The sequence below is a fragment of the Heloderma suspectum genome, chromosome 6 (genome assembly GCF_057233095.1).
Source record: "Heloderma suspectum isolate Gila_16-S chromosome 6, 16-S_ref, whole genome shotgun sequence".
In the NCBI taxonomy this organism is placed as follows: domain Eukaryota; kingdom Metazoa; phylum Chordata; class Lepidosauria; order Squamata; family Helodermatidae; genus Heloderma; species Heloderma suspectum.
In genome coordinates, this window is record NC_139463.1 from 68,822,066 (window position 1) to 68,834,638 (window position 12,573).

Sequence of the window (12,573 nt, forward strand, 5' to 3'; positions counted from 1 at the left end):
CCACTTTAAGTAACCGCAAATGGAACTCGGGGGGTGAATCTCCCATGCATCGTGATTATTTGAGAACAGGAGGACTTCCATGTTGTCTTAGCTCTGCCTGTCTCCCACTCTGCTGCCCTTTACTGGCACCCCAAATCAGCCTGAGGGAATTCCTTCACTTTACCTCATGGGAGAGCTGCCTCTGTGGGACAGATCAAACTCCCCACCCCGTCCCCGTTAGCTATCCCCATTTGCCATCCTTCTCCCATACCTTTTATAATGAAGGGCTGTTATACCTCTTGCAGCTGCCACACGGAGCTGCTCATTTTAAAGCTCTCCTACTAAGTTATCCCCACAGTGCAGATTAGTTGTGTGTGGTGGCTCACCGCAAAGGCTGAGCAGTTCTCTCAGCACCTCGGCAAATGGTCCCAAATCAAAAACCCTGTGGTAGTATGGAGTAAGTCCCCTGTAAATGCGGCGAGTCTCTGTACATGCATTCACAACTCACTGAACAGAGCTATTTAAAGAGGCCTTCGCTTGGCAGCCATCTTCTGTGAACCTTCCCTAACATTCACCCTGAAAATTAGCCACGGAAAAATTCCATCCTCATAAATCACATTATTTACCTGATTATTTGGGGATTTTCTGAGGGGAAAGAGAGCCAAATTCTATGGCACAGGGCTGAAAACACATCTCTTCCAACTCATCACCTTTCTTCCGTTTCTCTATGTGAAATCTACCTCAGAGATGATGAGAAGCAGGAATGATAACAAGCAAAAAATAGCCGCGGGGGTGGGGGTCGCTGAGTGGTGGAAAGAAATTCTTTTTATGATTTCATTTAAGAAATAATAATCTTTAGCCTACCATAACCTAAGGGCTCAAATATTATCCAGATTTTTCCCCTTACCCTGAAGCTTCACAATCTGAAAAACAAAACCAAACCAAAACCTCAAGGAGTAATGGGCAATGATGGGGAACCAATGGCCATGAAGACGTACATGTAATCCCTACTAAGACCCTTCACACCCTATTGAGCTATGTAGCGTGGTGGCTAAGCAGCTGGGCTGTGACCCAGTAGCTGTTCAAATCTTGGCTTTGCCATGAACTCATTAAGTAGCTTTAGGCAAGGTCAAAGAATATCCATGTTCATGGTGTCTGTGGATAGACAAATACATTTGCAAGAATGTAAACATGAGACCAACATAGAATATTCCTGCATTTCTGTTAGGCACTATTATAAGCACTGGCCCCTTCTGTAAGCTTATTTAACACATACATCCCACCTAAAAATTAGAGACACCAGTGAATCATACCCTACAGGCAGTTATAAATGCAGTTGGGGAGTGTGTTCATACAACCACAAATCATATACTCCAGAGTGCATTATTCTGGGGTACAAAACCATTCACATGCAGTTCTGTTCTTGCCATTGATACCATAAGTTGCAAGTTAGATCTATCTATAAGTACAAGGTGTGCTGATGGGTATTAGCCATTATAGCTCAATGGAACATCCATGCTCAGAGGCAGGATGCCATTAAACTTGAGTTTCTGGGGGGCAAATGGGTCGTGGGTGGGGGTTGCCTTCAAGCTCTGTTCGAAAGCTTCCCAGAAATACTGGACTGTCCACTGTCAAAAAAAGGATGCAGGACTAGTTGGAATGTGGGGTCTGAACTAGCAGGGCTGCTCTTTATGTTGTTAGAACTACTGAAGTTACATTTTCAGGTTAATGTAACGTGTTGACTCTTAACATGCTGCATTCTCATGATGAGCACAGTTAAAGTCTGGGTGGCTTATTCCACACTCTTACAGTGCATGTTCGTGGGAGTGTCCTTCCAGCCCTCTGTTTGCTTTATGTTTTTTGTTCCTTATTAACTAACATAGAGGGTTCTCACAATTGCTAAAATAGATTAGAATATCCACCTCAAATGTCTTTTGAAAGATTCCGAGTAGTCCATCATTTGCCACTATTTATAATGCTGCTTACAAAATGAATAATGGTGGATAAGTGCATTAAGGAGTAGCTAATCCATGTTAAGTGCTCTTGTGAACAGCCTCCCCAATTGCTACCCCTTTTCCTTACAATCACCCCCTTTCTTCTGATTAATATTTTTTTCTTAAATAACTAGTGCTGGGCCAAGTTTTGGTGGCAAAAAAAATGCCCCAAAGATTGTATTAATCTTCAGGGGCGGACAAATTTAAAGAATTGGATGGGGAGTGTTTTACCTGCAGAATATCCCAGGAATGCAGAATAGCTGGGAGCAGCTAAGCTGTTGCTTGAAGTGTCAGCAAGGCTTTTTTTGTTTGTGTGAAAGAGAAGGGAAAACCCTTGGCCACCTTGTCTTTAAAAAGGTAGGACCCCCTGAAAATTCTTTAAATTCACCTGCCCTCCCCAAATGTACCAAATACTCTTCCCTGCCTCCAGTTTTGTCAGGGACAAATGTTCCCACAGAACTGAGGCGGGGATATTTGGCATACCTTGAAAATAAATTACTTGTTACATTATTTGTTAGTCAGAAAATCGCCATCTCTGCTCTAACCCCCTTCTCTCTAGCTTGCTTGACTCAAATGTGAAGAAGCAAAGAAGGCCTTCTTAGCTACCTGGCTGAGGAAAACCCTTGGGAGAGCGACTGGTCTGTCTGTATTGTCCTGATCCCTTCCTTTGGTGTGTGTTTTTCTTCTGAAGAGATTCTGTGCTATGTGAAACAGAATAACTCCAATAAAAGTTGCCAATTGATGGACATTTTCATTTACAGCTTTGTTTCTTGGGCCAGCAGTGGCTTGCTTTCTTCTGTTGTTAGCAGTGTTTGGAAACAATTCTGACATGTCTCGCTGAGGAAAAGCTTATTCTCTATCCAGGCCCAGCATTCTTGGGCAGCTGCCAGCTCCCCACTCCCCCTACCCCAGTGCTGACTCCTATTCTTGGTCCTCCCATCCACCTCGGCCCAGTCTTACTGAGCAGCATTACAGGGTGGCTGGGTAGCCACCATGTTAAAATGCTGACAATGCCATGTTGGGGTATCGTGCGTAGTTACAATGGCAAGTGGCTTATAGCTGCTGTCCACAGAGTGTGGTACCGGCCGCATTCACATGACCATGGTTTGTTGCTTTCAGGCTCATGTGGACGATGATCTTTTAAGTACCATCTTTATGTTATGGGATAAATAATCCATGTCAAGTGATTTTAAAGTCTGGAGTAGCACTAGTCCAAGGTATGTTATTGCCTGAGGTGGAAAATCCATCTGGGACCCCTTCACAATAATTAATCAGCGTCACAGTCCACTTGCAAATTCTCCTGTGCAGGAGAAATGAACAGGAGCCATGAGTCCCAGTATTGGGAAAAGGGGATATAAATAAAGATGATGATGCAAGACAAAAGTTACACTTGCACGTGGCTCCTCTTCATTTCAGCGTGGCTTGTAAAGAAGAAACTCGCAACTGGATTTATTTAGTTATCATATTTTTATACCACACAATAGGCAAAGCTCCCTGGATAGTTCACAAAGCAAAACTTAAAACCATATAATACAATGACGCAGTAAAACGTAATATAACAACAGAATAAAACCAATGTAAAAACCAGAGTAATAGCCGGCAGTGATGTGAAGGTCTAAAGATGGACTGACACCAATTTTAAAAACTAAGAGAGGGACATAGGCTTGTTTGCTTTCTGGGATCCGAGGTCAGAAATGGCGCTCTCTCCCCCTCATAGCCAGCATGGTTCTCTCCGCACGGGCTACATCTCCACATTCAGAAACAGAGCGCAGAGACGGAGAAAAGGGGGCAGTCCCAGAGAGGAGAGGAGACCGCGGAAGCTGTTTCATGTACCTTCCTATCAGGTCTCCAGGCTCCTTCCCTCCCCCTCCCCCAAGCAAAATTGCCCATCTAGCCAAAATCCAGGGCAGTTGGAGCACAGAGGAGAGGATCCCCTCCGTGCTCCAGCCACCCTGCATGGGATAGTCAGCAGCCTTCAATTTGGGGGGCTGGCGACTGTCCGGATAGGATTGCACCCTAAATGACTAAAATGCCTGGGAAAACAAAAAGGTCTTCACCTGGCACCAAAAAGACCACTATGTAGACATCGGGCAAGCCTCTCTAGGGAGGGCATGCAACAACTGGGGTGCCACTGTGGAAAAGGTCCTCTCTATAGAAGCCACCCGCCTCATCTCCTTTGGCTCCCAGAGAAGGGCCTTTAAGATGATCTTTGCATCCAGGATTATGCCCCCATTGGCCAGATCTGTTTGTCTCCCACTCTTCTGCTGCCATTAATAGCACAGCAAATCCACTGCTTTGAGGTAGCCATCTCATCTTGACACATGGCACGGCCCCCCTCTAGTCTAGAGGGGGTGTTCAAATGCTTTGGGGAGATGGGATTGCCGTATTGGCTTTTGATCTGTGAGGCAATAATCTTTGAAAACAAAATGGGGCCCCATCAACAAGCAGTTCCTCTGAGGTTTAGGAAGCTAATAATAAGTATACCCACAAAACCTCCTTGTTAGTTTCAAGCTTTGTTTAGAAAAGGTCAAAAGAAGACTGATGAGCTGGAGATTTTTTTCCCTGTCTTAAAGCAGGGGTGGGGAACCTCCATCAGCCCAGGGGCCAAATTCAGTTTTAGAGAAGCTCTTGAGGGCCGCATTCCAGTGGGGGGTGCAGCCAAAGGTAAAAGGGGCCAACATAGCCAAAAATACCAGCATATTTTAGCTTAAAGCCCTTACTGCCAGTAGCTAAGCCTTAGGAGAAGCATTTCAACCTTTTAGAATGAGGGGTGGGGGGAATGCACAAAGTCTGGAAAACCACCAAATCATCAGTGGTTACCACAGGATGTAGTGATGGCCACCAACTTGGATGGCTTCCAAAGGAGGCTAGACAAATTCCTGGAGGAAAAGGCTATCAATGACTACTAGGCTTGATAGTACCTACCTCCAGTACCAGAGGCAGTGAGCCTATGTACACCAGTTGCTGGGGAACATGGGCGGGAGGTTGCTACTGCACTCAAGTTTTGCTTGTGGGTTTCCTGTGGGCAGCTGGCTGGCCACTGTGTGAACAGAATGTTGGACTAAATGGCCCCTTGGTCTGATCCAGCAGGGCTCTTGTTATGTTCTTGTTATCTTATGGGAAAGGGAGTTTGGCCAGGAAAAGGTGGCAAGGCTATCTGGGGAACCTCGGAGGGCTGGATTAGGACCCCGGGGGGACCGGATTCAAGGTCTTTAAGGGGGTTGGACTCGATGGTCGGGGTTGGACTTGATGGTCTTATAGGCCCCTTCCAACCCTTCTGTTCTATGATTGAATGATCACACCATGAAATCTGACTGGCGGCAGATTCAAGACCCAACAAGCAGAAGAACTTCTTCACACAATGCGTGATATACTTAGGGAATTCCATAAAACTGCACATCTTGTGAAGAAGTTCTTCCTTTTGCTGGGCTTTTAATGTTGGTTTCTAAGTGGGGAAGGGGCCACTTTTTGTCTAGAGGGATTGCTTAGAGGGATGTTAGGGAGGATGGATCACTAACTTAAATTGTTGTTGTTGTTGTTCAGTCGTTCAGTCATGTCCAACTCTTCATGACCCCATGGACCATAGCACTCCAGGCCTTCCTGTCCTGCACTCTCTCCCAGAGTGTGCTCAAGTCCATATTCATTGCATCGGTGATGCTATCTAGCTATCTCATCCTCTGCCATCCCCTTCTCCTTTTGCCTTCAGTCTTTCCCAGCATCAGGGTCTTTTCCAGGGAGTTTTCTCTTCGCATTAGGTGGCCAAAATATTGGAGCTTCAGCTTCATTATCTGTCCTTCCAATGAGCACTCAGGGTTGATTTCCTTTAGGATGGACTGATGTGACCTCCTTGCAGTCCAGGGGACTCGTAAGAGTCTTCTCCAGCACCACAGTTCGAAAGCGTCCATTCTTCGGCGCTCAGCCTTCCTTATAGTCCAGCTCTCACAGCCATACATTACTACTGGGAAAACCATAGCTTTGATTAGACGGACCTTTGTCGGCAAGGTGATGTCTCTGCTTCTTACTATGCTGTCTAGGTTGGCCATAGCTTTCCTCCCAAGGAGCAAGCGTCTTTTAATTTCAGGGCTACAGTCACCGTCTGCGGTGATCTTGGAACCCAAGAAAGTAAAATCTGTCACTGCTTCCATTTCTTCCCCTTCTATATGCCAGGAAGTGATGGGGCCAGATGCCATGATCTTCGTTTTTTTAATGTTGAGTTTCAAACCAGCTTTTGCACTCTCCTCTTTCACCCTCAACAAGAGGCTCTTGAGATCCTCTTCACTTTCTGCCATTAGGGTGGTGTCGTCTGCATATCGGAGGTTGTTGATAATTCTCCCAGCAATCTTAATTCCGACCTTTGATTCATCCAACCCGGCATTTCTCATGATGTACTCTGCATATTAGTTAAATAAGCAGGGTGACAATATGCAGCCTTGTCGTACTCCTTTCCCAATTTTGAACCAATCGGTTGTTCCATGTCTGGTTCTGACTGTTGCTTCTTGACCCTCGTACAGGTTTCTCAGGAGACAGGTAAGGTGGTCTGGTACTCCCATCACTTTCAGAATTTGCCACAGTTTGTTGTGATCCACACAATCAAAGGCTTTAGCATAGTCAATGAAGCAGAAATAGACGTTTTTCTGGAATTCTCTTGTTTCTCCATGATGCAGCGAATGTTGGCGATTTGATCTCTAGTTCCTCTGCCTCTTCTAAACCCAGCTTGTACTTCCGGTAGTTCTCGGTTCACATACTGCTGAAGCCTAGCTTGTAGGATTTTGAGCATCACCTTGCTGGCATGTGAAATGAGCGCAATGGTGCGGTAGTTTGAACACTCTTTGGCGTTGCCCTTCTTTGGAATTGGAATGTAAACTGACCTTTTCCAGTCTTGTGGCCACTGTTGAGTGTTCCAGATTTGTTGGCATATTGAATGCAGCACTTTAACAGCATCATCTTTTAGGATTTTAAATAGCTCGGCTGGAATACCGTCATCTCCGCTAGCTTTGTTGTTACTAATGCTTCCTAAGGCCCACTTGACTTCACTCTCTAGGATGTCCGGCTCAAGTTCAGTGACCGCACTATCATGGCTATCAGGGACATTCAGATCTTTCCTGTATAGTTCTTCTGTGTATTCTTGCCACCTCTTCTTAATCTCATCTGCTTCTGTTAGGTCCCTGCCTTCTTTGTCCTTTATCATGCCCGTCTTTGCACAAAACGTTCCCTTGAGATCTCCGATTTTCTTGAAGAGATCTCTAGTCTTTCCCATTCTGTTGTTTTCCTCGATTTCTTTGCATTGTTCATTTAAGAAGGCCTTCTTGTCTCTCCTTGCTATTCTCTGGAACTCTGCATTCAGTTGGGTATATCTTCCCCTTTCTCCCTTGCTTTTTGCTTCCCTTCTTTTGTGAGCTACTTGTAAAGCCTCATCAGACAGCCACTTGGCTTTCTTGCACTTCTTTTTCTTTGGGATGGATTTCGTTGCTGCCTCCTGAACAATGTTACGGACCTCCGTCCATAGTTCCTCAGGCACTCTGTCTATCAGGTCTAATCCCTCAAATCTATTCCTCACCTCCACTGTATATTCATCAGGGATATGATTTAGGTCATACCTGAACGGTTTAGTGGTTTTCCCGACGTTCTTCAATTTAAGCCGAAATTTTGCAAGAAGCAGCTCATGATCTGAGCCACAGTCAGCTCCAGGTCTTGTTTTTACTGACTGTATGGAGCTTCTCCATCTTTGGCTGCAAAGGACATAATCAATCTGATTTCGATATTGACCATCTGGTGACGTCCATGTGTAGAGTCGCCTCTTGTGCTGTTGGAAAAGAGTGTTTGCTATGATCAGCATGTTCTCTTGGCAAAACTCTATTAGCTTTTGTCCTGCTTCATTTTGTACACCAAGGCCATGCCTGCCTGTTATCCCGGTGATTTCTTGACTTCCTACTTTAGCATTCCAATCCCCTATGATGAAGAGGACATCTTTTTTTGGTGTTAGTTCTAGAAGGTGTTGTAGGTCTTCATAGAATCGATCAACCTCAGCTTCTTCGGCCTCAGTGGTTGGGGCATAGACTTGAATTACTGTGATGTTGAATGGTTTGCCTTGGATTCGTACTGAGATCATTCTATCATTTTTAAGATTGTACCCCAATACTGCTTTTCCCACCCTTTTGTTGACTATGAGTGCTACTCCATTTCTTCTAAGGGATTCTTGCCCACAATAGTAGATATGATGGTCACCTGAATTAAATTCGCCCATGCCTGTCCATTTTAGTTCGCTGATTCCCAAGATGTCGATGTTCAATCTTGCCATCTCATGTTTGACCACCTCCAGCTTACCTTGATTCATTGATCTGACATTCCAGGTTCCTAAACAATATTGTTCTTTACAGCATCGGATTTTCTTTTCACCACCAGATACATCCACAGCTGAGTGTCCTTTCGGGTTTGGCCCAGCCGCTTCACTCTTTCTGGCGCTACTTGGAAATTCCCTCTGCTCTTCCCCAGTAGCATATTGGACACCTTCCGACCTGGGGGGCTCATCTTCCGGCGTCATCTCTTTTAGCCTTGTGATACGTTCCATGGGGTTTTCTTGGCAAGAATACTGGAGTGGGTTGCCATTTCCTTCTCCAGTGGACCACATTTTGTCAGAACTCTCTGCCATGACCTGTCCGTCTTGGGTGGCCCTGCACGGCATAGCTTATGGCTTCACTGAGTTACGCAAGCCCCTTCGCCACAACAAGGCAGTGATCCATGAAGGGGACTAACTTAAATAGTTGTTTACAAAAGGGAAATGGTAGGGGAAAATACAGCACAGTCCTATGCAAGTCTTACTCAGAAGTAAGCCCCACTGTGTTTAACGGGACTTAACCCAGTGAAAATGTGCGTAGGATTGCAACCTAACCATGCAATCCTATGCATTTCTGCTCAGAACTAAGTCCCACTAAGTTTAATGGAGCTTATTCCCAAGAAAGTGTGTATTTGGATTGCAGCCAAATTCAGGGAGGATGGGTGTATCAAGGGGCATGGCTGTCATAGCTAATTGGAGCCTCCATATTGCAGTGGCAGTATACCTCAATGCCACAAGCTGGGGACAAATTGCAAGAGAGGGCTCTCACTGTCCTGTTCTGCTTGTGAGCAGCTACTGTCATCTAGCTTGACTCTTGCTGGGAACTCCTGCTGAGTTAGAAGGAGTATAGCAGGGATGTTGAACCTCAGCCCCGTGGGCCAAATCTGGCCTGCCTGGCATCCCAATCTGACCCTCCAGGGTTCCCCAGCTCACCCCCTTTCCCCCAACCACTGATTAATTGGTAGTGTCCTGGCTTTTGTACAGTCCCTCCCCCCCCTTCTAAAAAGTTTTGTTTCTTCTAAGGCTTAGTTCCTGGCAGTAAGCGCTTTAAGCTAAAGCAGGGTGCTATTTTTGTTTTTTGGCCTTGCCCCTTTTGGCTTTGCTCTCTCCCCACTGAATGCAGCCCCCGAGAAATTCTCCAAAATTGAGTTTGGCTCTCAGGCTGAAGTGTGGGTTGATCTAGCAAGGGAATTCTTACATTGTTTAAAAAGAAGAAAGGGAAACCATTGCTCATGAATGAGATGGGGGGGGGGCTGCAAAGAGACCGCTATCTAGTGAGTCTCCAAGGGAGGAGAATTCCACAGCATTTAGATATCCACCATGAATGGCTCTCCTTAATTGTAGTCATGTAATAAAGACTGTCCATTAACCCACAATGGAGGCATGAATCGCACAATATCAAGGGGTTCTCATCTTTTATATATTTTGTTTGGGGGTGTATACCCATCTTGTCAGATGACCTGCTCAAGGTGGAAAACAACAAATGCATCCAGAGTATCCAGTTCAAACAAACAAAAACAATTTTACAGAACTGTTAACACATAATTGCATTTAAGATCTATCAACCCTATATATACGCCTATCTTAAAAAATAATCATTTGAAAGTGGCACCAAAAAAGTCTACTAGTTTGAGCTGTCAACTTTTTTTCTTGCATACTTCCCCATGCCTGACCTTTGCTGTTCCAGATCTAGCCTTTCCCTATGGAAGGGATTGCCAACCACCATCACCCATAAAACCACCCCAGAGCTGGCCTTTGTGACTGCAATGGAAGGATGGCCTATAAACGTAATCAATCCTTCCCAGGGATAAACCACAGTTCAAGCTGCAGTTTGGTGGATCACTGCTGATCTAGCAGAATTATTGCCTAGGCGTTCCTGCAGCACATCTCTGTTTGTGCCTAGTTGTGCAAATCTCTAACTGGCTGTACTCGGTAATAGACCCATTTCTTATCATCTCTACTGTCTGAATTTCCTAAGTTCTGCTGAAAGTTTTTTGCTTCCCCTTTTTACTGTCCTATTTTTTTTATTTCCACCCCTCCCCCAGAAACACACACACACACATACACACACACTGAACTTTGTGTTCTAAGATTACTAGCATGTGAAAATTGCCACAGTAAATCTGAAACAAAACTAAGATCAAGCTGATTCAGGCGGTGTGGCTGCCAGGTTACTGGGTTACTTTGCAACTCAGCAGTCTTAACCTTTCCTAGGGGTGACAAAACGGCCACTTCTGGAGTGTCTTTTTAGGACAAAAGGAATAAGAGCATAAGAAGAGCCCTACTGGGTCAAGCCAAAGGCCTCTCTGGGCCAGCATTCTGTTCCCATGTTGGCCAACCAGATGCCTTTGGGAAGCCCACAAGCAGGACATGACTGTAATGGCACCCTCCCACTCTTGTTTCCCAGCAACTGGTATTAAGAGACATCCTACCTCTGATACAGGAAGTAATATATAGCCATCATGACTAGTAGTTGCCATTGATGGCCTTATCCTCCATGAATTTGTCTAATCCCCTTTTAAAGCTGTCTACATTGGCGCCCCTCACCACATTGTGTGGCAGTCGATTCCAAAGATTACACTCTGTATGAAGCAGTCCTTTCTTTTGCCAGTCCTGGCTCTCTCACCATTCAGCTTAACTGGATGACTCCAATTTTTAATGCTATACAAGAGGGAGAGAGCTTGATTCACTTTCTCAGGGCCGGCCCACCCATGAAGCAGGGTGAGGCCACCACATCAGGCAACGGGGCCAGAGCAGCACCAAACTGCGCTGCTCCCACCCACCTTGCTGCTCCCCAGCCAGGAGGGCCTGCCGCCACTGCCCCGCCACCTCCAGCAGGTGCGCTAGAGACTCCTGCCACCCACACTCCAGCTGTGGCATTTGCCATAGCGAGAAAGCAGCCAGCAGGGCTCTCTGGAGCAGCTGCCCAGCCTCTGTTTCCTCTTCAAGAGCCCCGTGGCCAGAAGAAGCAGCTGCAGGGTGCTTGTGAGATCCAGCTGAGCTCCTGCAAGATTCGGGAGGCTGCTTCTTCCGGCCACGTGGCTCTCCACTGAGCCAGTACAATGTTGGTGGCAATGGTAATGGCGGGGGAGGGACTGGGGGGGAAGGGGGCACCATGTGGCGGGTGGGCAGAAAGAGGTGCAAGAAGGCAGCAGTGGGAACCCAAAACTACAAACCCCACATTGTAGTTGCCAGTCCCCCCACAACCAAGCCCCATTTTCTGCTGCTGGCCAAAGGCTCTCTGTGTGCCTTTGGGAAGCTGGGTCCAACGCTCCCCCACACTACCACCACCTCCAATCATTCCTGAAGGGAGAGATGAGGCTGCTTCCCCACTGCAGCTTTTTAGCACTGCTGAGAATTTTCTATTCCACTATCAGCTGGAAATGGAATTAAAATGATGGTTCCACATGGCACTGAATAGAGCACTATGGTCCACCCCAGCGGGGTGGGGGAACACCTGCTTTTGAGAAATAATGAGGCAGCCGGGAACACTCCTCGAGTTGTTTAAAATGTTCATTACCACATTTACGCTCTTAACTCTTCAGTGGGGCGGTGAATCCGCTCCGGGTTTCAGTCAGAACCAGTCAGAACTAAACAGTTCCTTTAGAGTTCTGACTGGAACCTGGAGCGGATTCACCACCTCACTGACATCGGAGCCACCAGCCTCCACTCCCTCCCGGAACAGACCTGGGAAATTGGGGGGAGCGGGAGAAGGATGTCCAAGCCCTCAGCCTTCCAACCTTCAAGCTGCAGAGGTGGGCAGGATTATCTGAGCAGTTATGCGGTGACCCCTCTACTTCCCTCACTCCAAAGCGTGGAGGAAATTTGGGGTGAACTGGCAGCTGCACAGCAAAGGCGCCCCACGATCATGCATAGCACGGTTAGGTTGAGTGAGAGCGTCTTCCTCAAGGCAGCAGCTTGCGCACTCCCTCAGCTCTGGCCCTGCCTCGTTCATATGGCTTTGATAATGCTGGCCTACTTGACAAGGTTGTAGTCAGGTTTACTGAAATAATGGATGCATGGCTCAGAAGTGCTGTCTACATGGTTACACCATTGTGTTTCCTTGTTGCTGAAGCAGTTCTTTGTAAAACTGGTTCATGGGCTACTTCAAACGTTTACATTTGTGGAATGGGTTAAAAGCACGATAACAAGTGCTTTACTCAATGAACAGGTAGATATCAACAAATGAAAACTTCCCCAGCCTGGAGCTGCAGCCACGGGAAAAAAAACTGTACTTGTTCGTTTGTTGTACAGCTCTTAAAGGTG